This window comes from Canis lupus, chromosome 30 (genome assembly GCF_011100685.1).
Source record: "Canis lupus familiaris isolate Mischka breed German Shepherd chromosome 30, alternate assembly UU_Cfam_GSD_1.0, whole genome shotgun sequence".
Taxonomy (NCBI): domain Eukaryota; kingdom Metazoa; phylum Chordata; class Mammalia; order Carnivora; family Canidae; genus Canis; species Canis lupus.
The window spans coordinates 18,746,143-18,772,727 of NC_049251.1; the positions used below are offsets into that span (position 1 = coordinate 18,746,143).

At 37.4% G+C, this 26,585-nt stretch overlaps 1 long non-coding RNA gene across 1 annotated transcript in view; it reads right to left on the reverse strand.

The window, feature by feature from the left end:
• The window catches only part of LOC119877745, a 52,656-nt gene that overhangs the window by 20,071 nt on the left and 6,000 nt on the right, over positions 1–26,585 (reverse strand). Inside the window, exon 2 of the long non-coding RNA XR_005381669.1 lies at positions 15,711–15,825. This is a non-coding gene — a long non-coding RNA (uncharacterized LOC119877745). The remainder of the gene's footprint in view (positions 1–15,710; positions 15,826–26,585) is intronic.

Below are 26,585 nucleotides of genomic sequence, written 5' to 3' on the forward strand. Positions count from 1 at the left end.
CCTAAGATCACAACTGGAGCTGAAATCAAGAGTCTGACACACTGAACTGAATGAGCCACCCAGGTGCCCCTTGTGAAGATTTTTATTTTTATTTATTTATTTTCTCAAAGATTTTATTTATTTATTCATTATATATATATATATATATATATATATATATATATATAGAGAGAGAGAGAGAGAGAGAGAGAGAGAGAGAGAGAGAGAGAGAGAAGAGAGAGAGAGGCAGAGACCCAGGCAGAGGGAGAAGCAGGCTCCACGCAGGGAGCCCGACGTGGGACTCCATCCTGGGTCTCCAGGATCGCGCCCTGGGCCAAAGCCCGGCACCAAACCGCTGAGCCACTCAGGGATCCCCGTGAAGATTTTTAAAACTATTATAGGGCATGTGTTCTTCCATATAAATTTTGGAATAACCTTGTCTTTATCCTCAAAATCTTGTTAGGATTTTGAAAAGAATTGCATTAACCTGTGTATCACTTGGGGAGAATTGACCTCTTTGTTGAGTCTTCCAATTCATAACTACGGCATTTCTTTTTTTTCAGCATTTTTTGAGGTATCATTAACAACAGTGTAAGATATTGAAGTGTACAGCATGATAATTTGATATATGTATACACTGTGAAGGGAATCCCCCATCTAGTTAATTAACACATCCATCACTACACAACACGAATATGTACGTTAATTACTTTTTTGTGATAAAATTTAAGTTCTATTCTCTTAGCAAATTCAATTATATAATACAGTGTTATTAACTATATTCATCAATCTATACATTAGATTCTTAGCCTTCTAAAAACTTACTGCGAAAAGTTTGTACCATTTTACCAAACTCTCCCTATTAATCCCACCCTCAATCCCTGTAGTCATTTTCTATTCTGTTTCTAGGAGTTGGATTTATTTTTTAGATTCCACATATAAGTGATAACATACAATATTTGTCTTTATCTGTTTGGCTTATATCCGCATAATACCTTCAAGATCTATCCATGTTGTCACAAATGACAGAATTTCCTTGTTTCACATGGCTAACATTCCATTGTATGCATATATATATACATACTATTGTATGTATCTTCATTATCTATTCATCTGTTGCTGGACAGTTAGGTTGTTTCAATATCTTGGCTATTGTGAATATGTGGATATATAGATAAATGATTGATTTTTTTTAAAGCAGCGAGAGAAAAGGAATTATATTTATTATTCAGACATGCTGGGCAAAATGAACATTAGAATCAGAAAACAGTGGATTATTGAACCTAGAGCATGAAAATTTCAGGACTTACCCACAGTGTAACAATTTATAATTGTATTTAAAACCAAGGCTTTTTTTCTCATAGTGTGAAGAATGTGAGTTACATCTAAAATTATAACATATACTATTAATATTTAATATTATGTATCATTACTTTTATTATTTTAAATTAAAAATTTTAATTTCATTGTAATTAACATACAGTTCTTATATTAATTTCAGGTGTACAATATAGTGATTCAACAATTCTATACATTATTCAGTGCTCATCATGGTAAGTGTACTCCTAATCCTCTTCACCTATTTCAACTATAGCCCACCCCCCACCTCCCCTCTGGGAACCAGCAGTTTGTTCTCTATATTTGAGTGTTTTTCTGTTGTTTCTTTTTTTCCTTGTTCATTTGTTTCTTAAATTCCATATGCAAGTGAAATCATATGGTATTCGTCTTTCTCTGACTTATTTCACTTAGCATTATACTCTTTAGATCTCTCCATGTTGCTGCAAATGGCCAGATTTTATTCTTTTTTTTTGTTTTTATTTTTATTCCAGTATAGTTAACATACGGTGTTATATTAATTGCAGGTGCAGAATATAATGATTCAACAATTCCATACATCACCCAGTGCTCATCACCTATTTCACCCACCCACCCATCCACTTCCCCTTTGGTAACCATTAGTTTGTTCTCTATGGTTAAGAGTCTGTGGGTGCTTGGGTGGCGCAGTAGGTCAAGTGACCTAGTCTTGGTGCCAGCTGAGGTCATGATCTCAAGATGGTGGAATCCAGCCCCACATTGGGCTCAGAGCTCAGTGTGGAGTCTGCTAAAGTTTCTCTTTTCCCTCTGTCCCTCTCCTCTGCACACTCTCATACACTCTCTCTTTAAAATAAATGAATAAATCTTTTAAAAAAAGATTCTGTTTTTTGGTTTATTTCTCTCTTTTTTCCCTTTGTTCATCTGTTTTGTTCCTTAAATTCCACATGTGAGTGAAATCTTAGGGTATTTGTTCTCTGACTGACTTATTTCACTTAGCATTATACTCTGGATCCATCCATGTTGTTGCAAATGGCAAGATTCCATTCTTTTTTATGGTTGAATAATATTCAATATATATTATATATATTATATATATATATACCATAAGTTCTTTTTTTTCATAAGCTCTTAATCCATTAATCTATCATTGGGCTCTTTCCATCCCTTTATGGGCTATTTCCATAATTTGGCTATTGTAAATAATGTTGCAATAAACATAAGGGTACATGTATCCCTTTGGATTAGTGTTTTTTTTTTTTTTGTAAATACCAGTAGTGACATTACTGGATTGTAGGGTAGTTCTATTTTTAACTTTTTGAGGAATCTCTATATTGTTTTCCACAGTGACTGCACAATATGCATTCTCACCAAAAGTGCAAGAAGTTTCCTTTCTCTCAACAGTCTCACCAACACTTGCTGTTTCTTGTGTTTTTGATTTTTTCCATTCTGACAAGGGTGAAGTGACATCTTATTGTGGTTCTGACTTGCGTTTCTGTGATTATGAGCAATATTGAGCATCTTTTCATGTGTCTGTTAGCCATGTGGATGTCTTCTTTGGAGAAATGTTTGTTTGTGTCTTCTACCCATTTTTTAGATGGATTATTTGTTTTTTTGGTTTTGAGTTGTATAAGTTCTTTATACATTTTTTTTCTTTACACATTTTGAATACTAACCCTTTATTGGCTTTGTTATTTGCAAATATCTTCTCCCAATCATTTTAGTTTTCCTGGCTGTTTCCTTTGCTGTGCAGAAGTTTTTTTTTTATTTTGATGTAATCCCAATAGTTTATTTTTGCTTTCATTTTGCTTTCCTTTTTTGGAGATGTATCTAGAAAAATGTTGATATCGCTGATGTCAGAGAAAGTACTGCTTGTGTTCTCTTTTAGAATGCTATGTCTCATATTAAGGTTCTTAATCCATTTTGAGTTTATTTCTGTATATGGTATAAGAAAGTAGTTCAGTTTCACTCTTTTGCATGTAGCTGTCCAGTTTTCCCAACATCATTTGTTGAGGAAACTTTTTCCTATTGCATATTCTTAACTCCTTTACTGAAGATTAATTGACCTTACAATTTTGAGTTTATTTCTAAGCTCTCTATTGTGTTCTATTGATGTATGTATCTATTTTTATGCCAGTACTATACTGTTTTGATTACTACAGCTTTGTAATATATCTTGAAATCTGAAATCTGGGATTGTGATGACTCCAGTTTTGTTCTTTTTAAAGATTTCTTTGGTTATTTGGGGTCGTTTGTGGTTCTCTACAAATCTTAGAATTATTTGTTCTATTTTTGTGAAAAATACTGTTGGTATTTTGGTAAGGATTGCATTAAATGTGTAGATTGCTTTGTGTAGTGTAAACATTTATCAACATATGTTCTTTTAATCTATGAGCATGGAATGTCTTCCCATTTATTGTGTCATCTTCATTTCTTTTATTGATGTTTATGGTTCTCAGAGTACAGGTCTTTCACCTCACTGGCTGTGGGTTTTTTTTTATATATGGCCTTTATTATGTTGAAGTATGTCCCTCTAAGCCAGCTTTTGGAGGGTTTCTGTCATGAATGGATGCTGTATTCTATCAAATGCTTTTCCTGCATGTATTGAAATATCTTATGGTTTTTATACTTTTTCTTGTTGATGTGATATATCACATTAATTGATCTGGGAATATTGAACCACTCTTGCATCCCAAGAATAAATTCTACTTCACTGTGGTGAATGATTTTTTAAATGTGTTGTTGGATTTGGTTTGCTAATACTTTCTTGAGAATTTTTGTTTATCAGAGATTTTGGCCTGTAGTTTTCTTTTTCTGTCCTGTCTTTATCTGATGTTGGTATCAGGGTAATGTTGGCCTTGAAGAATGAATTTGGAAGCTTGTCTTTCTCTTCTATTTTTTGGAATAGCTTGAGAAGAATAGGTAATAACTCTTTTTTGAATGTTTGGTAGAATTTACTTGTGAAGCCATCTAGTTATTCCTGGGCTTTTGTTTGTTGGGAGATTTTTTAAAAATAAATTTATTTTTTATTGGTGTTCAATTTGCCAACATACAGAATATCACCCAGTGCTCATCCTGTCAAGTGCCCCCCTCAGTGCCTGTCACCCATTCACCCCCACCCCCCGCCCTCCTCCCCTTCCACCACCCCTAGTTCGTTTCCCAGAGTTAGGAGTCTTTATGTTCTGTCTCCCTTTCTGATATTTCCTACCCATTTCTTCTCCCTTCCCTTCTATTCTGTTGGGAGATTTTTGATTACTGATCCAATTTCACTGTTGGTAATTGGTCTGTTCAAATTCTCTATTTCTTCCTGCTTCGCTTTTGAAATTTAGGAATTTATCCATTTCTTCTAGGTTGTCCAATTTATTGCCATATAATTTTTCATAATATTCTTTTATAATCCTTTGTATTTTTGTGGTGAAAGTTATTTTTCCTCTTTCATTCCTGAAACAAATTTCATTATGTTCTTGTTTATTTGAGATTTATTTCTCTCTTTCCAATCTGTATTTTAAATTTTTTCCCCTTATCCTATTGTATTGCCAGTACTATGCTGAATAAGAGTAGGGAGAGTGGGGGTCTTTATCTTGTTCCTGATCTTATAGAGAAAGGACTCACTCTTCCAACATTACATATATTAGCTGCAGGTTTATTGTAGACACTCTTTATCAAATTGAAATTTAGAAAGTTTTGTTGTGTTAATGTTATAAATATATTTAATTTGATATATTGTCAGTTTTTACTGAAAAGAAGTTGCTTCTATTTACATTCTTATAGAGAATGACTGAAAATATCTTATATTCTTTTCAATTAAATATATTTCTTTAAACTTAATACTCTTCATCAGTCTGATATGTAAAAAATAGTCTCATTGTTAGTCTTTTTTATACTTTTATGTAAGCAAGTTTATTAATTTTTCCTTATGGATTTGGGAATTTATCGTATTTACAAAAAGCTTCCTTTATTCTAATTATATAATTTTATAATTTTATTATTTTTTTATTTTTATTTATGATAGTCACAGAGAGAGAGAGAGAGAGAGAGAGGGGCAGAGACACAGGCAGAGGGAGAAGCAGGCTCCATGCACCGGGAGCCCGACGTGGGATTCGATCCTGGGTCTCCAGGATCGCGCCCTGGGCCAAAGGCAGGCGCCAAACCGCTGCGCCACCCAGGGATCCCAATTTTATAATTTTACATGTTATCAGATACTCTTAAGATTTAATTCCTTTTTAGAACTCTGTTAGTACTTTATCAAAAGGTCTTCCTAGACACAGTTAGAATATCTTTGACAAAATGCACTTTCAGTTGCTATGTCTTTATCTTTTTCTACCAGAATAAAAACAATTAGAGTCTGTTTTAATTTCCACCATGAAGAAATTACTCATATTAAAAAATGTCTAAAGTAAATGTAGATAATAATTTATTTATTTTTTAAAAAAGATTTATTTATTTATTCATGAGAGACAGAGAGAGGGAGAGAGAGAGAGAGAGAGAGAGAGAGCGAGCAGAGACATAGGCAGAGGGAGAAGCAGGATCCACGCAGGGAGCCCAATGTGGGACTTAATCTCGGGACTCCAGGATCACACCCTGGGCTGAAGGCAGGGGCTAAACCGCTGAGCCGCCAGGGATTCCCTAGATAATCATTTAGAAAGATATATTGCAGGTGTTGTGAGTGCTGCAGTGTATTATGGTGAAACACAGATTTTGAGCTATAAGACTTAGGTCCAAGTATTGCTTCCACTTCTGGAGTTGTGTGGCTTTAGACAAGTTGCTTAATTCCCTTGGACCTCAATTTTCCCTTTGGAAAATGAAGAAGTTGTACTAATCTCTAAGTTTCCATTTATTCTGCTCATCTTTGAATCTGTGCAGATATGTATTGTTAAATTCTTATGCTTGCAATTAAATGGTATAGAAAATTTGAGCATATTTGTGTTTATCCATTTAATTTGCTGATGTGAAAAAGTTGTACAGTTTTTTTAGATTTAGACAGACATATTTTTCTGTTCTAAATGCCATTATATGGCTAATGCTTTTGCTATCTACTGTTCTTGCAAAATTTGACATGTCAATGCAAAATCAGTAAAACCCACAATTTACATTGCAACTATTTCTCCTTAGCATTTGGACTCGTGTGGAAATAATTTACTTGAAATGCCTGTGTACTTGTGGCTTGGTACTTAGATTGATGAGCTAATCTTCCCAAACACACAGGTTTCCACTGTAGTGTGAAAACATTTGGGCTTCAGTCATCTTACAGAATGTCTTTTATGTAAACCAGCAATAAAGTGCAAGGAAGTAATAATTATTTTACTTGATCACACTGTTTATAACATGAAAATAACGTGGTAGAGGATATGATGGAATTCATGGAGGTGGGAAGCTTAAGTGGGTACAAATCCTTCAGATGGGTAAAGTTTATTTATGGGAGTAACAGTACACAATTCAGTTTTTACTTCCCCTGAGATTCACAGTGCATTTCTGCTATAATCCTTACAGAATAAGCACCTATGTGGCTCATTCTTGGAGTTTGCCAAATAAACAATCTAGTAACCAAACACCTGTTCTGAAATAGCTCAAAGCCTTTACTTGTAGTTCTCAAAAATGTAGTAGAGATTCACAAATATGGTCCACTGGAAGACTTCTTAAAATCTTCACTCCTTTCCCACCTATTTCTTCATAATTCTCAGCTGGCCATAGGACATTTTGCTCTATAATTTAACTCAAATAGCTTTCTAAATCTAGCTCAATGCTGCTACCTTCCACCTCACTTCCCAAATCCTTATGTAGATTAATCTGTCCTCTTTTGCATTGATGAGGAGGTGAAATTGGGCTGGAAAATGTAGTAGTTTATTTGGCAGGGTAGGGTTAGAGAAAAGGCTATGAGAACAGTTTTGGTTGCATTCTTTAACAATGTAGCATAAACTAGAGGCCTAGTAAAGATTTGTTGAATAAGTAAATGAACTCTGATAATTCTCATATCTCAGAAATTGCCCTACTTAGTTAAAAAGAAAATCTAAGAATATTATGAAATATCAGGTATATCCTGTTATGAAGCTGATGAAAACAGATCTTAAATTAACTCAGCTATAATCTTATCTTGACTGGCATGTTGGAAGATTTTTCTTCTGGAGGTAGGGTATGCAGAATTTCACTAAATTATACCATTTTTCTTCAAGGGGCAGAAATGGAGGGCCTAAATAGTGGCTGAGGTGAACTTATATTGCTTTTATTAAAAATAATTGGAGCCTTCAAATTGAAATACTCACTTATGAATATATCAAAATATGCACATGATCTATAGGAGGAAAACTATAAAACTCTGATGAATAAAATAAAAAAAAAACCTCTAAATAACTGGAGAGATATTCCATGTTTATGGTTAGAAAGATTCAATACTGTCAAGATGTCAGTTCTTCCCAACTTGACCTATAGGTTCATTGCAATCCCAATAAAAATCCCAGCAAATTATTTTGCGGATAATGACAAATTGATTCTAAGGTTTCATAGCAAGGCAAAAGACTCAGAATAGGCAACACAGGGACACCTGGGTGGCTTACTGAGTGTCTGCCTTAGGCTCAAGGAGTGATCCTGGGGTCCTGGGATTGAGTCATGCATCGGGCTCCATGCAGGGAGCCTGCTTCTCCCTCTGCCTATATCTCTGCCTCTCTCTCTGTGTTTCTCATGAATAAATATAAATAAAAATAAATCTTTAGAATAGGCAACGCAATATTGAAGAAGACCAAAGTTGGAGGACTAAAGACTGCCTGACTTCAAACCTATAAAGATAGTGTAGTATTGATGAAAAAAATCACAAATAGATTAATGGACTAGAATAAAGGGTCCAGAAATAGACCCTCATAAATGTAGTCAGTGCTGTTTGACAAAGGAGCAAAAGAAGTAGAATGGAGCAAAGATAGTTTCTTCAACAAATGGTGCTGGAAGAACTGGACATCCATATTCAAAAAAATGAATCTAGACACAGACCTTACATCCTTCACATGAATTAATTCAAAATGTATCACAGACCTAAATATAAACTATTATATAATATAAAACCATAAACCCCCTTAGAAGATAACATAGGAGGAAACCTAGATGACTTTGGGTGTAAAGCTGTCTTTGTAGATACACCACCAAAGTATGATCCAAGAAAGAAATAATTGATAAGCTGGACTTCATTAAAATTAAAATTTCTGCTCTGTGAAAGACAGTGCTAGGAGAATGAGAAGATAAAACACAGACTGAGAGAAAATATCTGCAAAATGCATATCTGATACAGGGCTATTATCCAAAATATACAAAGAAAACAAACAACCTTATTAAAAAATGGCTAAAGACCTTAACAGACACCTCATCAAAGATGATACAACAGATGGCAAGTAAGCATATGAACATATATTCCACATCATATGTCATCAGGGAAATGCAAATTAAAATAATGAGATACCCCTATACATTTATTATAACGGCCAAAATCTGGAACACTGACAAAAGCAAATGCTGGAGAGGATGTGGAGCAATAGCAACTCTCTCATTTGTTGCTAATCATAATCCAAAATGGTACAGCCACTTTGAGGACAGCTTGGCAGTTCCTTATAAAACTAAACATATGGGCAGCCCTGGTGGCTCAGCGGTTTAGCGCCGCCTTCAGTCCAGGGTGGGATCCTAGAGACCTAGGATCAAGTCCCATGTCAGGCTCCCTGCATGGAGTGGAGCCTGCTTCTCCCTCTGTCTGTGTCTCTGCCCCCCGCACCCCCCCATGTCTCTCTTGCATAAATAAATAAAATCTTAAAAAAAATAAAACTAAACATATTCTTATCATATGATCCAACCATCATGTTCCTTGGTAATTACCCAAAGGAGTTAAAACTTATGTCCATACAAAAACCTACACACAGATATTTATAGCAGCTTTATTCATAATGGCCAAAATTTGGAATCAACTGAGATGTTCTTCAGTAGGTGAATGGGTAAATACAATTTGATACATCTGCATAATGGAATATTATTCAGTACTAAAAAGAAATGAGCTATCAAACCATAAAAAGAGGGCAGCCCGGGTGGCTCAGCGGTTTAGTGCAGCCTTCAGCCCAGGGCGTGATCCTGGAGACCTAGGATCGAGTTCCACGTCAGGCTACCTGCATGGAGCCTGCTTCTCCCTCTGCCTGTGTCTCTGCCTGTGTGTGTGTGTGTGTGTGTGTGTCTCATGAGTAAATAAATTAAAAAAAAACCATAAAAAGACATAAAGGAAACTTAAATACATATTACCAGAGGAAAGAAGCCAATATGGAAAGGCTGCATACTATAGGATCCCAAGTAAAGGACATTATGGAAAAAGCAAAACTACATAGACAGTAAAAAGACCAGAAGTTCAGAGGAGGGAGAAGGATGAATAGGTGAGTACAGTGTATTTTTCAGATAGTGATACTGCTCTGTATGATACTGTAATGGTGGATATATGTCAGTATACATTTTTCCAAACAGATAGAATGTTCACCACCTAGAGTGATGGTAAACTATGGAATTTGGATGATAACGATGGCTTAGTGTAGGTTCTTCAATTGTAACAAATGTACCACCCTAGGTTGGGGATATTGATAAAGGAACAAACTGTGCTTGATGTGTGGGGAGGGAGTATTTGGGAAATCTCTGTATCTTCGATTCAATTTTTTTTGTGAACTTGAAACTGTTCTAAAAAATAAAGTCTTAAAAATCATGGGAGCCACAGCAATAACTTAATTCTTTTGGTAATGCTCCACCAATGTTTCAGAGACCTTGTATGTAAGATATATCCCCTATCCATCCATCTCTATCTATTCTCTCTCTCTCTCTTTCCATCCATCCATAGGGTGACCAGTTTGTTCCCAGTTTGCCTGGGACTGTCCTGGTTTCAGCACTGAAAATCCTGTATCCCAGGAACCCCTTAGTCCCAGGCAAATTGTAATGATAGGTCACTGTACTTTGTGTATATATGTGTGCATAAGCGTATGATCTTTATTCCAAGAGAGTTTTAAAAACACTGCAGACAAGCATTTGTTTTTGTCCACTTTTAACTAATACTGCTTTTTACTGATCTACCCGGGATATAGATTTATATTCTTATGATGTTTAATTTTGCCTCCTATGCTTTCAGTATCTTTTATCATCAAATAACTGCCATTCTTTTCACGACCCTGGGGAATCTCTTGGAGTTTCTCACAGCTCTATGATTTTACCTTTTCAAATACAGTCTATTCAAACTCTGTCATATCTTAATGTCCTTCCTGCCAAGTGTCAGTTACAAAGAGACACCCCTTCCCTTGTAATCACATTTACTTCTCCCCTGCAGACACAGAAATGCTTTCCTGTCTTGTCTTGCTTTTCTTTTCAGTTTTTCACCTTCTTGCCTAACTATTCTTTCTTCCTCCTATGACTGCCCTCCCACTTAGTTATCAATTGTTGTTTTGAATACTTACTCTTCAAAAGCCCTCCATAATAATAGATATTTTGTGAGGTCATGAAGGAAACATTCTGAGATGAGATTAATTTGGATGATTTATTTGAAATTTGTAGTAGGTGAACTGGGCTTTATATTATCCATTAGAAACATTTTTGTCATACTAATTAAAAGCACAAATGGAATGTACAGAGGTGGAAGCAAGAGAAGTGGAAAGAGTATTTAAGAAATAGAATTATATTTTCAAGTTTTATTTTATTTTATTTTATTTATTTTATTTTATTAAGACTTATTTATTTATTCATGAGAGACAGAGAGAAAGAGAGACATAGGCAGAGGGAGAAGCAGGCTTTTCGCAGGAGCCCGATGTAGGACTCGATCTTGGATCCCAGGATCAAGACCTGAGCTGAAGGGATCCCTGGGTGGCGCAGCGGTTTAGCGCCTGCCTTTGGCCCAGGGCGCGATCCTGGAGACCCGGGATCAAATCCCACGTCGGGCTCCCGGTGCATGGAGCCTGCTTCTCCCTCTGCCTGTGTCTCTGCCTCTCTCTCTCTCTCTGTGTGACTACCATAAATTAAAAAAAAAATAAAAGGGCTTAAATTTAACTGAAAAGTTATATAAAACGAGGGAACTAAACCGCACCATTAAAAAAAAAAAAAAAAAAAAAAAAAAAGACCTGAGCTGAAGGCAGCAGCCCAACCGCTGAGCTACACAGGCATCCCTATATTTTAAAGTTTTAAAAGTCACTTTCATTTAATGTCCACAATAATGTTGTATAACATTTGTATATCTCTATTAGTACAGATTCAGTGATGCTTCTTAGGTCTATTTCATCATATATATGTACATACACACACACATATATATATGTGCGTGTATATATATATATACACACACACACACATATAAACATATATATACATGCATTTGAAAAAAGAGAATTATATCTAATTATTTCCAAACAAGTCAGAGAAACTTATTTAAAATAAAAACAATATAGCTGAAGTTAATGTATACATATATTAAAAATATAAAGCAGGGTAGGGTATAAAATGAAAAATAAAACTCTCTCCATATACTCCTCACTCCCAGGAATCATTTTCAACACTTTCTCATGTAGTCTTTTATACATTAAAACATTTTTTAGAAACTTCTCGGTTGCTTAGTCAGTGAAACATCTGTCTTTGGCTCAGGTCATGATCCCAGGGTCCTGGGATTGAACCCAGCATCAGGCTTCTTGCTCTGTGGGGAGCCTGCTTCTCCTTTTCCATCTGCCCCTCCCCCTGCTTGTGCTTGCTCTCTCTCTCTCTCTGTCAAATAAATAAATAAACAAACAAATAAATAAATAAATAAAATCTTTAAAAACTTTTAAATTCCCCATATGTGGGCAGGCATATGTTTTTATTTAATCTTATTTTTTACTTTTTAAAATTTAGTCTTATTTTTACTTATTAAAATATTTTTATTGGAATACAGTTGATATACAAGGTTACATTAGTTTCAGGTATGCAACATAGTGATTCAATGTCTCTACATCTTATGCTATGCTCACCACAAGTGTAGACAGATGGTAGCTTTAAAAAGATTTACACAAATAGATTATACTATATGTACTACTCTGAGCCATTTTTTTGTTTCAATTGATAATATGTTTTAGGCATATTTCCATTCCATTTCAACAAGGTCTACTGAATTTTGTCAGGGCTATGAAGTATTTCATTGTGTACCGTGCTATAATTTATGGAATTAAAATTAAGGGATAGATATTTAGTTTTATATATATTTTTGCTATTGTAAGCAATACTGCTCATAGCATTGTGTGTGTGTGTGCGTGTGTGTGTGTGCTTATGTTCCTAGCAGTGGAATTGCAGGGTTAAATAGTATGCACATTGAAAAATTTTAAAATAGATTTACCAAGGGGCACCTGGGTGGCTTAATCAGTTGGGCTTCCAACTGATTTTGGCTCAGGGTATGATCTCAGGCTTGTGGAATGTAGCCCTATGTTGGGCTCCATGTTGGGTGTGGAGTCTGCTTGAGATTCTCTCTCTTCCTCTCCTTCTGCCCCTCCTCCTATCTGTCTCCCCTTCTCTCTCTCCCTCTCTGAAACAAACAGATTCACCAAAATGACCCCACTCCACATGTACAGATTTATCCTTTCTATCAGTGTATGAGAATGTCCATTTGACCTCTCATAAAAAATGTGTGTATGTTGAGTAGAAAAGCTTTCCCTATTGTGGTAAAAATTCAAAGACAGGCATTTTCCTATTATTTTGACTTTTAATCTTTTTTTTTTTAAAGATTTTATTTATTTATTAATGAGATAGATAGATAGATAGAGAGAGAGAGAGAGAGAGAGGCAGAGAAACAGGCAGAGGGAGAAGCAGGCTCCATGCAGGGAACCTGACATGGGACTTGATCCCAGGTCTCCAGGATCAGGCCCTGGGCTGAAGGCAGTGCTAAACTGCCGAGCCACCTGGGGTGCCCCTAATCTTAAAAGCTTTCTTCATTAAGCACTTGCAGCTCCCCATAAAAGTCCCTTTCTCCTCTGTGGTTGACTGGAGACCCCTGAACTGAAGACTGGGCTTCTTGCCTAGTGTCAGTCCCAAGAATAATCCTCTTAAACAAATGGTGGTGATTGGTGGGATGGAGGTGGCTGGGTTCTGGAATGGTGAGAAGTGGTTTTATATCAATTAAGCCTCATAATCTTTGGTTATTCCATAGGAAGTGGAGGTGAGTCATATTATTAGGTTCAGGTTGACAAACTCTGGGTCAATACAAAGCAGTGTGGCTCCAGTATAAACAATAGAACATGGAGAAAGAGCTCAGAGTAGAGTGATAGGAGGTAGAGTCTTCCGTGTATCTTTACATGCACTATATCACTAGATACAGTCAAGAACATTTCAATTCACTAGGTTCTATCTCAGGACAGGGTCTAATTAGTTTTGGAAGGCATCTGGGGCAGGTTGGTGGTGGCCAGAACTGGGCTTTTAGTCTAGAGTGGGTAGGTGAGCACAGGGAATAGACCAGACAAAGCTTCTTTACTGTGCCAGGTACATTGTAGGTCTTTCATATATGTGTGATTAGTTGAATTGAACTCACAGGAGCTACAAATGGCTGTGATGTTCTGAGCCCTGTTATCCAAGCTGACTGAGCACAGGGATCACTCTGAGGAAAGGGGCTCACCAGTTGGGATCCAGAAAGTGTGCCCTGTCACTGTCACGTTGGCTTCACACCTCTATATGCCCATAGTCTCTTTACATAATTCCTGGCTCTGATTGATGCTTCTTTGTTTATAAATAAATTTCATATTTTCCAGGTTATACTTGCTTAGCAAATAGTGAAGACTGGAAAAAAAGAAGAATCTCATATACCATACAGAGGTAGCCATTGTATTGATTGACTATAGTTAATTTTCTTCTCTTTTGTGTAATATATTTATTACTTATTTTAAAATTGTTATGAACAATTTAAGATATACTGAAAGATACAAAAATAATAAAGTCAACACCCAGGTACTCACTACACTGCTTAAGAAATAAAACATTCGTCTATGCTATTGAAACTCCCTTTGTGCTCTTTTCCTGTCATGTTTCTTTCCCTGTCTCTAAGAGATAATTGTTATACTGCCATCTCTTCATATTATTATATTTATGTGCATCTATCATTAAATAATGTAAAATATTACTGTACATAATGCAAGATGTTTTAAGATTCACATAATTATTCTTCTGCAATTTGCATTTGATGCTTAATATTGTTTGTGAGAGTTAGGCATGTTGATGTCTCTAGTTCCTCTATTTTCATTATTTCTACCACTTATTTATTTATCCATTCTCTTATTAGCAATTAGTAAGTTGTTTTCATGTTTCACTACTACAAAAAATAAATTTTTCAGTGTCTGCCTCTTTATGTTCATGTGGAAAGTTTCTGTTGGGTATCTACCCAGGGGAGGAAATCCTTCGATTTTACTAGACATTGCCAATTTATGGTATTGGTTCTCATTATTACCCAGCTTCACCAACATTTACTATTGTCAGACTTTAAATTCTCTGGACCTAATGGTATGAAATGCTATCATACTGTAATTTTTCCTTGCATTTCCCTTAGTGAAATTGAGCCCCCTCCAATTTTTTTCTTTTTTTTAAGATTTACTTATTTATTTGAGAGAGAGAGTGCAAGAGTGGGGGCAGAGAGGCAAAGGGAGAAAGAGAGAATCCTTAAGCAGAATCCCTGCTGAGCAAGGAGCCTGACTCTGGGCTAGTCTCATGACCCTGAGATCATGATTTGAGCCAAAACCAAGAGTAGGCCACCCAACCAACTGAGCCACACTGAGCACTCTTAGCCCCTTATTTTTATGTGTACATTTTTATATAATTAAGATCATCCTATATATACATACTTTCCACTTGTAATTAAGATATAAGGATTCCTCCTTGTTCTAAATGCTTTTCATAAATAATTTTTAATGGTCATATAATGTTCCAGCATGTACATAGAATAAAACATTTTGCTATTATTAGAAATTCAGGCTGTATCCAGATTTTCACTGCTGTAGATGAGGCTCTGAATGAGTTTGACTAGAAAGCTTTTATGTATTTTGGATGATTTCCTTAGGTTGGCTTTCCAGAAGGTGAATTATTGGGCCAAATGGGTTGTAGGATTCTAGAACTCTTGCTAGTACATTGCCAAATTGCTCTTCAAAAGTCTTATACTAATATTTTTGCTAACTAGCAGTGTACATTTGGAACCTGCAACTTGAAGGGCATTGCTAATGTCTCTTCCCGATTCAGGGGAGAATGGATCCAAATACTTCCTAGGAACAATTCAGAGTCTGTCCTGCACCAGATGACAAAGAAAAGAGATGGGTACTAAAGAAAAGAGTAAGAAGCTAAAATGCTACAAGGTTTCTTGTCTAAAGAAGAGGATTGCTCCTCATGCTTTTCCAGGGAGGACTGACTAGGAAGGAGAGGCAAGGCAAGTAGAGACTAACCTGACACAGCTACTCAGAGAACTCCCTTCTTCTCAGTGTCTTTCTTCTGGTACAGCCCATCTCTGACTTCTCTGCCTTTTTTTTTTTTTTAAGTTTTTCAAGTAAATGATAATATCTGCAAATAAAAACATATGGGAGTCAGAAATAACTTTTCAAGAATTGAGTCTTTTTTTCTTAGAAATAAAATATTATTTCTTAATTGTATATAATACTCAATTATAGTCAACAAATGTTAGGGACCTGCTATATCCCAGACTAGGATAAAATCAATGGTGAACAAAATACATGGTAATAGTTTATTATTGTTGTCATGAATTCTATGATAGTTTATTTAGTGTATACCCTCTACAATACAATAACCATACTGGTTTTAGAGAGTAATGGCTGTCATGTCTATTGTTAGCAATAATACTTAAGATTACTATACCAAATAGAAGTGCCTGAGTTGTTTTGACAAATGTTTTTCTGGGCACTGCTAGAAATGAGGTGTATAGGCAGATATTTTTTCCTGAGTTTCCAGATCTTTCATAGCTGAGCAGGTGTGCCAGATTCCAGATTGGTTGCTTCTTAAAACTGGCATGGTGCCCTGTGGGGCTAATGTGTTCATAATAAGTAGAGCTTCTCTTGAGCACTGGCCCTGCTCCTCATTAGTGTCCCCCAGGATCTGCTGCTGCCACCTCGGGTCTCCATTCTGCCCCCGACATTCCACTGAAAGCCTCCAAGAGTGGGGTTTCAGTGCTGCTCATACATCATAGGTGACTCTTTAAAAAGGGATCTTAAAGATGGCAGGATAATTTAACGGCCACATGTAACATTTGTAGCTGCAGAGGCTAAGATAATGATGAAAGCAATGAAACCTTGGGGTCTGGAGCAGGGTCTTTCCACCAGAGAGGGTGAAGAAGGCACCCTGCAGTCCATGCATGGTGTGGAAGGATTTCTTTTAATTTTTTAATCTTCCTTTGAATGTTCATGTATTTGCTAACAGGTTATGAAAGAAGGATACATAAGTAGCTAAAAAGGGAACTATGGTATTTTGAATTGGTATGATAGAATGGGTGCTTTCATTATATGGGGAAACTAGAAAAGGAAACAGACCTGTGCAAACCTGGCCACACAGCCCAGTCTGTGAACCTCATTGCTACAAATACCATGTTCCAGGTCTTTGTGGAGACGGCTTTCTCAGGCTATATCATACTGTGAACTCTAAGGGCAGTTTTTATGCCTCCTATGCACACATTTCCAACAAGGATTTACAGATATAATTTATGCAATTATAAGATTTAATGAAATACTTATTTCAATGTTTCAGCTTTTGGTATTTAACAATGCTTTTCAATAATAATGGTGGGAAAAATGATTGCTGAGAGCTCACAATGTTAGTGGACTGATTTTCTAAGCTCATAGAATTTAAACGCTCTTGGAAAAAATTTCTCAATATAAAAAATTGTATCTGATCTATTAATTTTATAAGCATATTCATTATTATTACCATTATTAAAACTAATGAATTCAACTTGGCATTGGATCACCATATAATTAGAGGAATAAAATTCTCTCTCTGAATGCTGAACTCATTGGGAATGGGTAATTTGACTACTCTGGCCAGTTCTATTATTAATTTCAGGGTTGTTCAGTTCAGCTTCAATTAAAATCAAACATTTATTTTATTACTTTCAATTTAATTGAATTGAATTGTTATCTTTGAATAAGTAATGTGGATAATATATGCACAAGGTAATATATGCAATAGTAATAAAATTCAAACAGTATAAAATGGTACACAGAGAAAGTAAGGCTCTGTCCCACCGCTGACCCTCTGTATCTGCCCCCTCCTCAATGGCAATCACTTTAACAGCTGTGTGTGTATATGTGTATGTATATGTATCTCTTAAAAAATATATCAGAGGGCAGCCCGGGTGGCTCAGCGGTTTAGTGCCGCCTTCAGCCCAGGGCCTGATCCTGGAGACCCAGGATCGAGTCCCACGTCGGGCCCTCTGCATGGGGCCTGCTTCTTCCTCTGCCTGTGTCTCTGCCTCTCTCTCTGTCTCTCTGTGTCTCTCATGAATAAATAAATAAAATCTTAAAAAAAAAGTACATCCTTTAAAAAAAATATATATATAAGAAAAATCTATTTTTTTCTCTACATGTCTTCATCCACATCTGATTTTATCTTACATAAATGGCAGTATGGTATAAACATTTTTCTCCATTTGCTTTTTAATTAATATAATATCTTGCTCACAGTTTCATATCTTTTTTGAACAGCTGCCTAGCATTTTACTGTGACCCATTTTAGCTACCATGTGCTAGGCGTTGCTTGGGAAGCAAAGGTGAATATGACATATTTCTCTCTCCCAGGGTTCATGTTCTACTGGAAAAGAAGGTATATACCAGGGTAATTATATGAAATACAGGCTGTAGGTATACTGTAAGAATGAGATAAGCAGAGTTGAAAGAATGAACCCATGAGGAAAAGATTAATTCCATTGGGAAGACACAAGAACCGCTCCTGGAATTGGAAGATTTGAGCAAGGCATCAAATAATTGAATAATTTGATGGGTGCAGATGTGGGTTAAGGGTCTCTAAGCATGGAGGGGTGGAAAGGTATGCATGCTAAATCTGTTCAGGGGAGAGCAACTGTGTGATATGGTTTGGACATCAGTTTGGTGGTGGTAGTGGGATGTTGGTGGGAGAAAGGGAGTGAGCAATAGAACTTGTTTGGTGCTTTGAATGTTAGAATAAAGAGCAAAGCTGTGTGTGTGTATGTGTGTGCATGTGCAAGCATGTGTAGGCCCAGAGAGGTGGGTGGAAATGAAGAGAGAAGGCTTTTGTGTAGGCTAGATGCAGGGAGAGCCTGGATTTCAGCAAGTTTTGTGGGAGGAAAAGGGAAGAGATGAGTTCCTGAGATATCACAGAGCTAATTTTTCTTATGAATAAAGGTTGGCAGCTTTGTAACATCATTAGCCATTCTAAATCTATTTCCTGATGAACTTGGAGTTTTGAATTTCTAATGAGAGCAATCTGACTGACAGCCCATTTAGGATAATACACCTTAATAGGAAAGTCAAACACACTTACTTTAACAGAGACATGCAACACCACTAATTTGCAGAAGAAAAATAACTGTAGGTTGGCACCCCTTACTATATGCAGCAATCATAGACATGGCTGATTGGAACAGTCACTGAAGAATTGTGTGTATGTGATCCTGTATTGAAACAAGGAGTACACATCTATGGTCAATTGTGCCACTATTGCAAAGGTGATTTTTACAAGCAAAAGTGCTAGAAAACCTTTAAAGGGTAAAAAAATGAAGAAAATAAAATGCTCCAGATAACCTTAAGAGCGACGTATAAATGACACTTTGCAAGCCGACTTCATTAGCCTGTCTCCAGCATGAGTGCTGTGGTGACAAATGGACATTACTTATTTTTCTTCATTATTTGGCATCTCTCACAATTCCAAGTCATTTCTAGAAAGGGGAAACTAGATAACTAGCACGTGAATTTGTCTGTGAAATTCAAATTGACTAGATTCTTAAAACAGCTACTTTTCTTTTCTTTTTTTTAAACTATATCTCTCCTTGCTCTCCAGGGACACATACATGTAGCACAGTAAGTGAAATTAATAACATTTTCTATGTGCCCCTAATAAATAGCTTCTTGCCCTGAGCAAGTGGCTATTTGCAAGGCCTGTCAAATATTTCAAATTACCGGCTGGAGAGATGCTCAGGTGAATGGTCCACTGACTTTGTTTGGCACAAGCCACTTTAAAAGTTCAAAGCGGGGCAGCCCCGGTGGCTTAGCGGCTTAGCGGTTTAGCGGTTTAGCGCCGCCTTCAACCCAGGGTGTGATCCTGGAGACGCGGGATCTAGTCCCACGTCAGGCTCCCAGCATGGAGCCTGCTTCTCCCTCTGTCTCTGTCTCTGTCTCTCTGTCTCTGTCTCTAATAAGTAAATTAAAAATCTTAAAAAAAAATTCAAAGCAAATAGTAAGTCACATAAAAAATTCTGTGAAGTCCTCACCATACATACTCAGGGCTGGGTATTAGAGATTCTGTAACCTGGGAATTGTAACATGTTGAATGTTGATGTTAAATGGGGACGAGTGGCTGGAACCTGGCATCCTTCATGTGCCTTGGATATCAGTATGGCCAGGAGTGGTGAGGGGAAGACACTGGAGTGCACACATTATTGGCTAGATGAGTCACATTGCCCAGCTTCCAAAACAATGCAGAAAGTCCCTCTGCAGTTTCTTTTATCCTAGACCTTTCTCTGAATACCCCTTGTTTGAAGGCTTCTGAAATACTGAATCGATTTCTGCTTCCTCATGATCCAATTGTTCTAGGACTACCCAGAGAGAACTTTAGGATGCATAAGAATCACTTGGGGATGATTTTTCTTTTCTTCTTTTCTTAAGTATGTTTATTATGGAAAAATTTAAATATAATACAACAGTAGAGAAAACTATAAACTATGTCCTCATCGTCCATTTTCAATATTTTGAAAACATTATTTAGTCTCTCTCCTGCCTTTTTTAAAAAATATTTTATTTATTTATTCATGAGAGACACACGGAGAGAGGCAGAGACATAGGCAGAGGGAGAGGCAGGCTCCCTTTGGGGATCCTGATGTGGGACTCAATCCCCTGACCTGGGATCACACCCTGAGCCAAAGGGAGATGCTCAACTGCTGAACTACTCACGTGTTCCTCTCTCCTGTTTTTTTTTTTTTTTTTTAAAGATTTTATTTATTTATTCATAGACACAGAGAGAGAGGTAGAGACACAGACAGAGGGAGGAGCAGGCTCCATGCAGGGAGCCCGACGTGGGACTCGATCCCTGGTCTCCAGGATCACACACCCCAGGCTGTAGGCGGCGCCAAACCGCTGCGCCACCAGGGCTGCCCCCGCTCTTCTGTTTTAATGCAGTAATTTAAAGAAAATCTCAGTCATCATATAATTTTATCTGCATATATGTTAATATTCATCTCAGCCAGATAATAACTTTATTTCTATGCTTTCATGATGTCATATTACACTAACAAAATTAACAATAATTCCCTAAAACATGTTCATATTGTCCTGGTTGTCCTCAAAATGTCTTTTATTTGTTTATTTATTTATTTGAGAGAGAGAGAGCAAGTGAGCAAAGCACAAGCAGGGGGAGGGGCAAAGGGAAAAGCAGGCTCCCTGCTGAGCAGGGAGCCAGACATGGGACTCAATCCTAGGACCCTGGGATCATCACCTGAGCCAAAGGCAGATGGTTAACCGAATGAGCCACCCAGGCACACCCCCAAAATGTCTTGTAAAGGTGGTTTCTACACATTATACATTGCACTAGATTTTACGTTTCTTGAGGATTTTTTTAATCTATGATAGTCGATAGCCATCCCCACACCGCCATCCCATTAAAAAAAAAGTATATAGTACGTATTTGTAAAGAAACCAAATCATTCATCTTACAGAATGTGCCACATTCAGGATTTGGCTGACTGTATCCACACAGTAAATTTTAAATAGTTTGCCTCTATTGCCTGTTAACTGATAGTCACTTTTTTTTTTTAAAGATTTTATTTATTTATTTGAGAGAAAGAGAGAGAGCATGAGAGAGAGAGAGAGAGAGTGACTAGGACCAGGGGGGAGGGTAGAGGGAGAAGCAGATTTCCCACTGCCCTGGGATCATGAGTTGAGCTAAAGGCAGACACTTAACTGACTGAGCCGCCCAGGCAACTGAGAGTCACTTATATCTGAGACTTATTTAGATTTAGTTCCATTTTGGGGCAAGAATATATAACAAGTGGTGCTGTGTACCTCCTATTATGTCATAGCAAAAGAAGCCCTACACTTAGTTGTGCTAAGATTGATCCATGGGTTCAGATGGTATAGCCCTGAAAGTGCTGATTCATAGGTCCAGCCCAGACCTCTGAATCAGAAGCTCTAAAGAGAACAGCCCAGGTGATTCTGAGACAGGTGACCTATGGGCCAGTAGTGTCTGAGAAACACTATTCTAGAGAGGCATTCTGAGGTGGGAGAAGTTTTGAGAAATAGTATTAATTTTATGTGTCAAATTGACTGGGACATGGGGTACCCAGACTTTTGGTCAAACATTATTTCTGGGTCTGTCAGAGTATTTCTAGATGAGATTAACATTTGAATGGGTAGAATGAGTTATGCATATTGCCCTCCCTCATGAGGGAGGACCTCATCCAATCAAAGATATGAGTAGAACAAATAGGCTGAGGAAGAGGAAACTCCTCTTCCCTGACTGAGCTAGAATGTCAGTCTTTTCCTGCTTTTGGACTCTATTTTTTTTTTTTTAATTATTTATTTATTTATTTATGATAGTCACAGAGAGAGAGAGAGAGAGAGAGGCAGAGACACAGGCAGAGGGAGAAGCAGGCTCCATGCACCGGGAGCCCGACGTGGGATTCGATACCGGGTCTCCAGGATCGCGCCCTGGGCCAAAGGCAGGTGCCAAACCGCTGCGCCACCCAGGGATCCCTGCTTTTGGACTCTAAACAAAAACTTGACCCTTTGAACCGGCTGGCTTTCAGACTATAAGTTATAGTTAAAACGATTGGTTCTCCTGGATCTCCAGCTTGCCAACTGTAGGTCTTGGGACTTTTCATCTTTCATAATTGAATGATCCAGTTCCTTAAATCTTTCTAACTTATTGGTTCCATTTCTCTGGAGAAACTTGCCTAATACACTGTGCTAAACAATGCAAAATACTGTTTTTACTACAGAACTTCTCAGATTCTTTAATGTATGCTAACATCCATTGTGATTTTCCAAGCAGGGGGATAGTTTGTAGTATTTCCCAGACTAATTTGACGAAGAAACCCTTTGTAGTTATACATACACCTTGCAGGGCTGGTGTTCCACAGAGCGTTATGGTAAACACAGCTTTGGTGTCGTGTAGAATAAACAAACCTCCTTAACTTTCTATCTGCCAGCTCTTCATATATTTGAAGGTAGCAGTTTCTATTCTTGGACGTCTCTTTTTTAGGGTGAATTCCACGTACTTCCAAATTTTCCTCATCTGCTTAGTCCAGCATCTTGTTTCCTTTTTTCTTCCTGGGGTATTCTCCAGTTAGTCAAGGGGGCCTCCTAAATAGTTGTGGTTCTTGTAGGATGTGAGGGCCTTGAATAAGGCCCTGAGAAACAACTGGTGTTCACCTGGTACAGAAAAAGTAGGACCTCTCATTGGTCTGCAAAATAAACTTTTGGTACCTCAAATTATCTGCTCTTTTTAGAACTATCCTTAGAAGTTTCTGCTGCTTCATTTCCTTAAAATGTTTAACAACAAAGAGAATAACTGGTTCATTGAACAGAACCTTTGGGTATGATTTGACCAGGGCTCAAATGGAGAGAGCTGACCTTCCTCCATTTCTTTGCTCTCCTCATTCCCCTATTCTCAGGCAGACTCTCCTTTGGTGGTTACAAGATGGCTGCAGTGACCCCCAGGGCCATGTCCTTCCTTTCTCATTCATGTCTTGCAGAAAAGAGCAGATTCAGCTTCTTGTGAGATTTCCAATCTTTAGATACTTCTTTCTGCTGATACTTTTATCTGGATGGAAACAAATGAGCCTTTCCTCTTCTTTATTTCCCAGTTTGAGTATATATCCAAACACACTGACTGTCGCACATGTTGCAGTGCCTAGAAGCAGCTAAGAGGCCAGAGAAATTCAACATCAGTGGATGGGGAGGGGCTCAAACTGTACCTTGGTTAGCCCCTGGTCTTTGGTAGTTCAATAATTTACCTACCTGCCTCCCCCTTCCCTGACCCTTTTATAGCCGAGGCCAAGACCTTAGGTGATTTTTCAGTGGTTACACAGATAGTTGCAAGGCAGAGCTATGTCAGAAGCTCTCTTCTGCAAAGGCTGGGATTCCCCCACATTATATGGGAAATCCTACTTGCAAACTTTATTTCTTAGGCAAATACTTGAAGGTGTTTTTTATTTTTTAAACTATTAATTTGGGTGAGAGAGGGAAAGTGAACATAAATGTGAAAGAAGGGTAGAGGGAGAAGCAGACCCCTGGCTAAGCAGAGATCCTAATGTGGGGCTCCATCCCAGGTCCTAGTATCGTGACTTGAGCTGAAGGCAGACACTTAACTGACTGAGCCACCCAGGAGCCCTGCTTGAAGGTACTTTTGAATTCTGCAACATTTGAAACTGCTTTCCTTGATTAACTCTGAATATGCTTTTTGTTTTGGAGGCCAGTCAGAAGGGGCAGCAGCTACTACTCATAGCCTGTCTTTGAACTTTGGTTCCAAGAGATGGGGAGCTGCAAGGCTTCCTGAGTGGGCAGGGTTTGTGATCTTGTGAATGGCTTTATATCAAACCTTTAAAAATGACAGAGTTTAGAAATCTCAGTGTAAGAAAACTCTGAGGTGCAATATATAAACAACCATACACACACACACACACACACACACACACACACACACATATATTTATTGGGCAAATAGTATTAAAATGAAAACAATATAATTAAAGTAATACATAATTTTCCTACTCTTTTCAGCTCATCTATTTGATGTATTTCTTGCTCCCTCCTAGGCCCTTTACATACTTATAGAGTAAGAGTTTTGAAGAATGGTCAAGGGTAATGTTTCTAGTATCAGATAGGTCTAGGTTCAAATTCTGGTATAGTCACTTACTAGGTGATTGTAGGCAAACTGACTAAATTTGCACACTTTTGGCTTTGAATATGTAATATGAGAAAACTAACACCACTACTACACATATCAACTGATTTTTGTGTTAATGGGGAAAATGCTTGTAAAGAGTTTAGTACAGTGCATAACCCACATACTATATAGATGTTAACTTTTATACTATTATAATTATGCTTTTTACATAGTTATAATTGTAGCATACATATGTTTTTCTGTGTTCATGTAATATGTGATCAACATGTAACATTTTATCTGAAATAATTAAAAATTTATACAGAAAGAATTTCTTGGGAAATAGAGGATATTTTACTCCTTAGCACTCCAGTCCAAATCTCCTGCCTAGAGGTCACATTTTGAGTTCCTTGCAGCTCTTGATGATCTTGGGTCCACTCACAGCAAGTGGGCAGCAGCTTTTCCTCTCTTTTAGCTGATATAGTGGGGTCAGGATGCATAGAAGCCATCTGTGGCCAGTAGCTTCAGGGAGTAGTGCCTAGCTGATCAGAGCCTTGATCAAGTTGGCCCACTTAGCTTTCTAGAGGGTACCGGCTTTTCCCTTCCCACTGTAGCTGGGTAGGTAAGGTTTTATGGTATATGATAATGGGATCTTGCATTTAGAGTCTCTTTCTGTCTCTGCTATGTCAAGGGGCTGTCTTGAAAGGACAAAAATTCATCTTTAAATAGTAGTACTCCTATGAAGGTAAAAGAGGCATAGAGAGGCAAAGAGAGAATGGACTCCTAGATAATTCCATGATGGCTGGACTAGGGTCTGGCTGGGGAAGTTAGGGATAAGAGGAAAGCAGACTATCAACGGTTTGTGCCCTGTTATTCCCTCAGCATCCTTTCTTCTAGAAGATGCTATCTGACACTTAGGAATGTAAGGCCTACCATCTCTCCTCTAGCTTAGCTTCAAAGGCCTAGGCAAAGTGGTCAAGAGGGTAAAACTTGTCTCTCACAATTTCTGGGTCTTGAGGGTGCTCCTTACCTTGCCTCTACCATCTACCAAACAGCCTAGTCATGGAATACTCCGCTATTCCTTAGGCTGTTTAGATTAAACCAAATCTCAGGTGATAGTGATGTAACGTGTTACCCTTTCTGTTTGTAAAGGGTTATTTGGAGAGAGGGGAATCCTTGCTACTCAGAATTAGGACACTTGGATTAAAATCCTGTTAACTAGGAAAGATACTGATCTTGGGCTAAATCTCAATATCTTTTGGCCTCATTTTCTCATATTTGAAGCAAAAAAAACCTTAATCAGATGATCTTAACATCTAGAACTTAGTTTTCTGTGAGTATCTGTATGTGTGAAGCAAGTCATGGGGATAGGGTATACTTCTTTTTTTTTTTTAATTTTTATTTATTTATGATAGTCACATAGAGAGAGAGAGAGAGAGAGAGAGAGAGAGAGGCAGAGACATAGGCAGAGGGAGAAGCAGGCTCCATGCAGTGGGAGCCCGACGTGGGATTCGATCCGGGTCTCCAGGATCGCGCCCTGGGCCAAAGGCAGGCGCTAAACCACTGCGCCACCCAGGGATTCCCCAGGGTATACTTCTTAATCAATCACTCAATTAATTAAAAAAATTTAATTCCTGTATATTTAACATACAGTGTTATATTAGTTTCAGATGTACGATATAGTACTTCAGCAGTTCTCTACATTACTCAGTGTTCATCATGACAAGTACTTTTAATCCCTTTCACCCATTTCACCAAACCCTACCCACCTTTCCTCTTGTAACCCTCAATTTGTTCTTTATAGTTAAGAGTCTGTTTTTTGGTTTGTCTCTTTCTTTCTTTGTTTGTTAGTTTTGTTTCTTAAATCCCACATATGAATAAAATCATATGGCATTTGTTTATCTCTGCCTGACTTATTTCACTTAACATTATACTCTAGCTCTATCCATGTTGTTGCAAATGGCAAGATTTCATTTTTTTAATGCCTGAGTAATATTCTATTGTACATATACACCACATCTTCTTTATCTACTCTTCTGTTGTTAGACACTTGGGCTGCTTTCTTAGTTTGGCTATTGTCAATAATGCAGCAATAAACACAGGGTGCATATATCTTTGTGATTTAGTGTTTTCATCTTCTTTAGGTAAATACCCAGTAGTGGAATTACTGTGTCATATGGTAGCTTCTATTTTTAATCTTTTGAAGAACTTCCATACTGTTTTCTGAGTGGTTATACAAG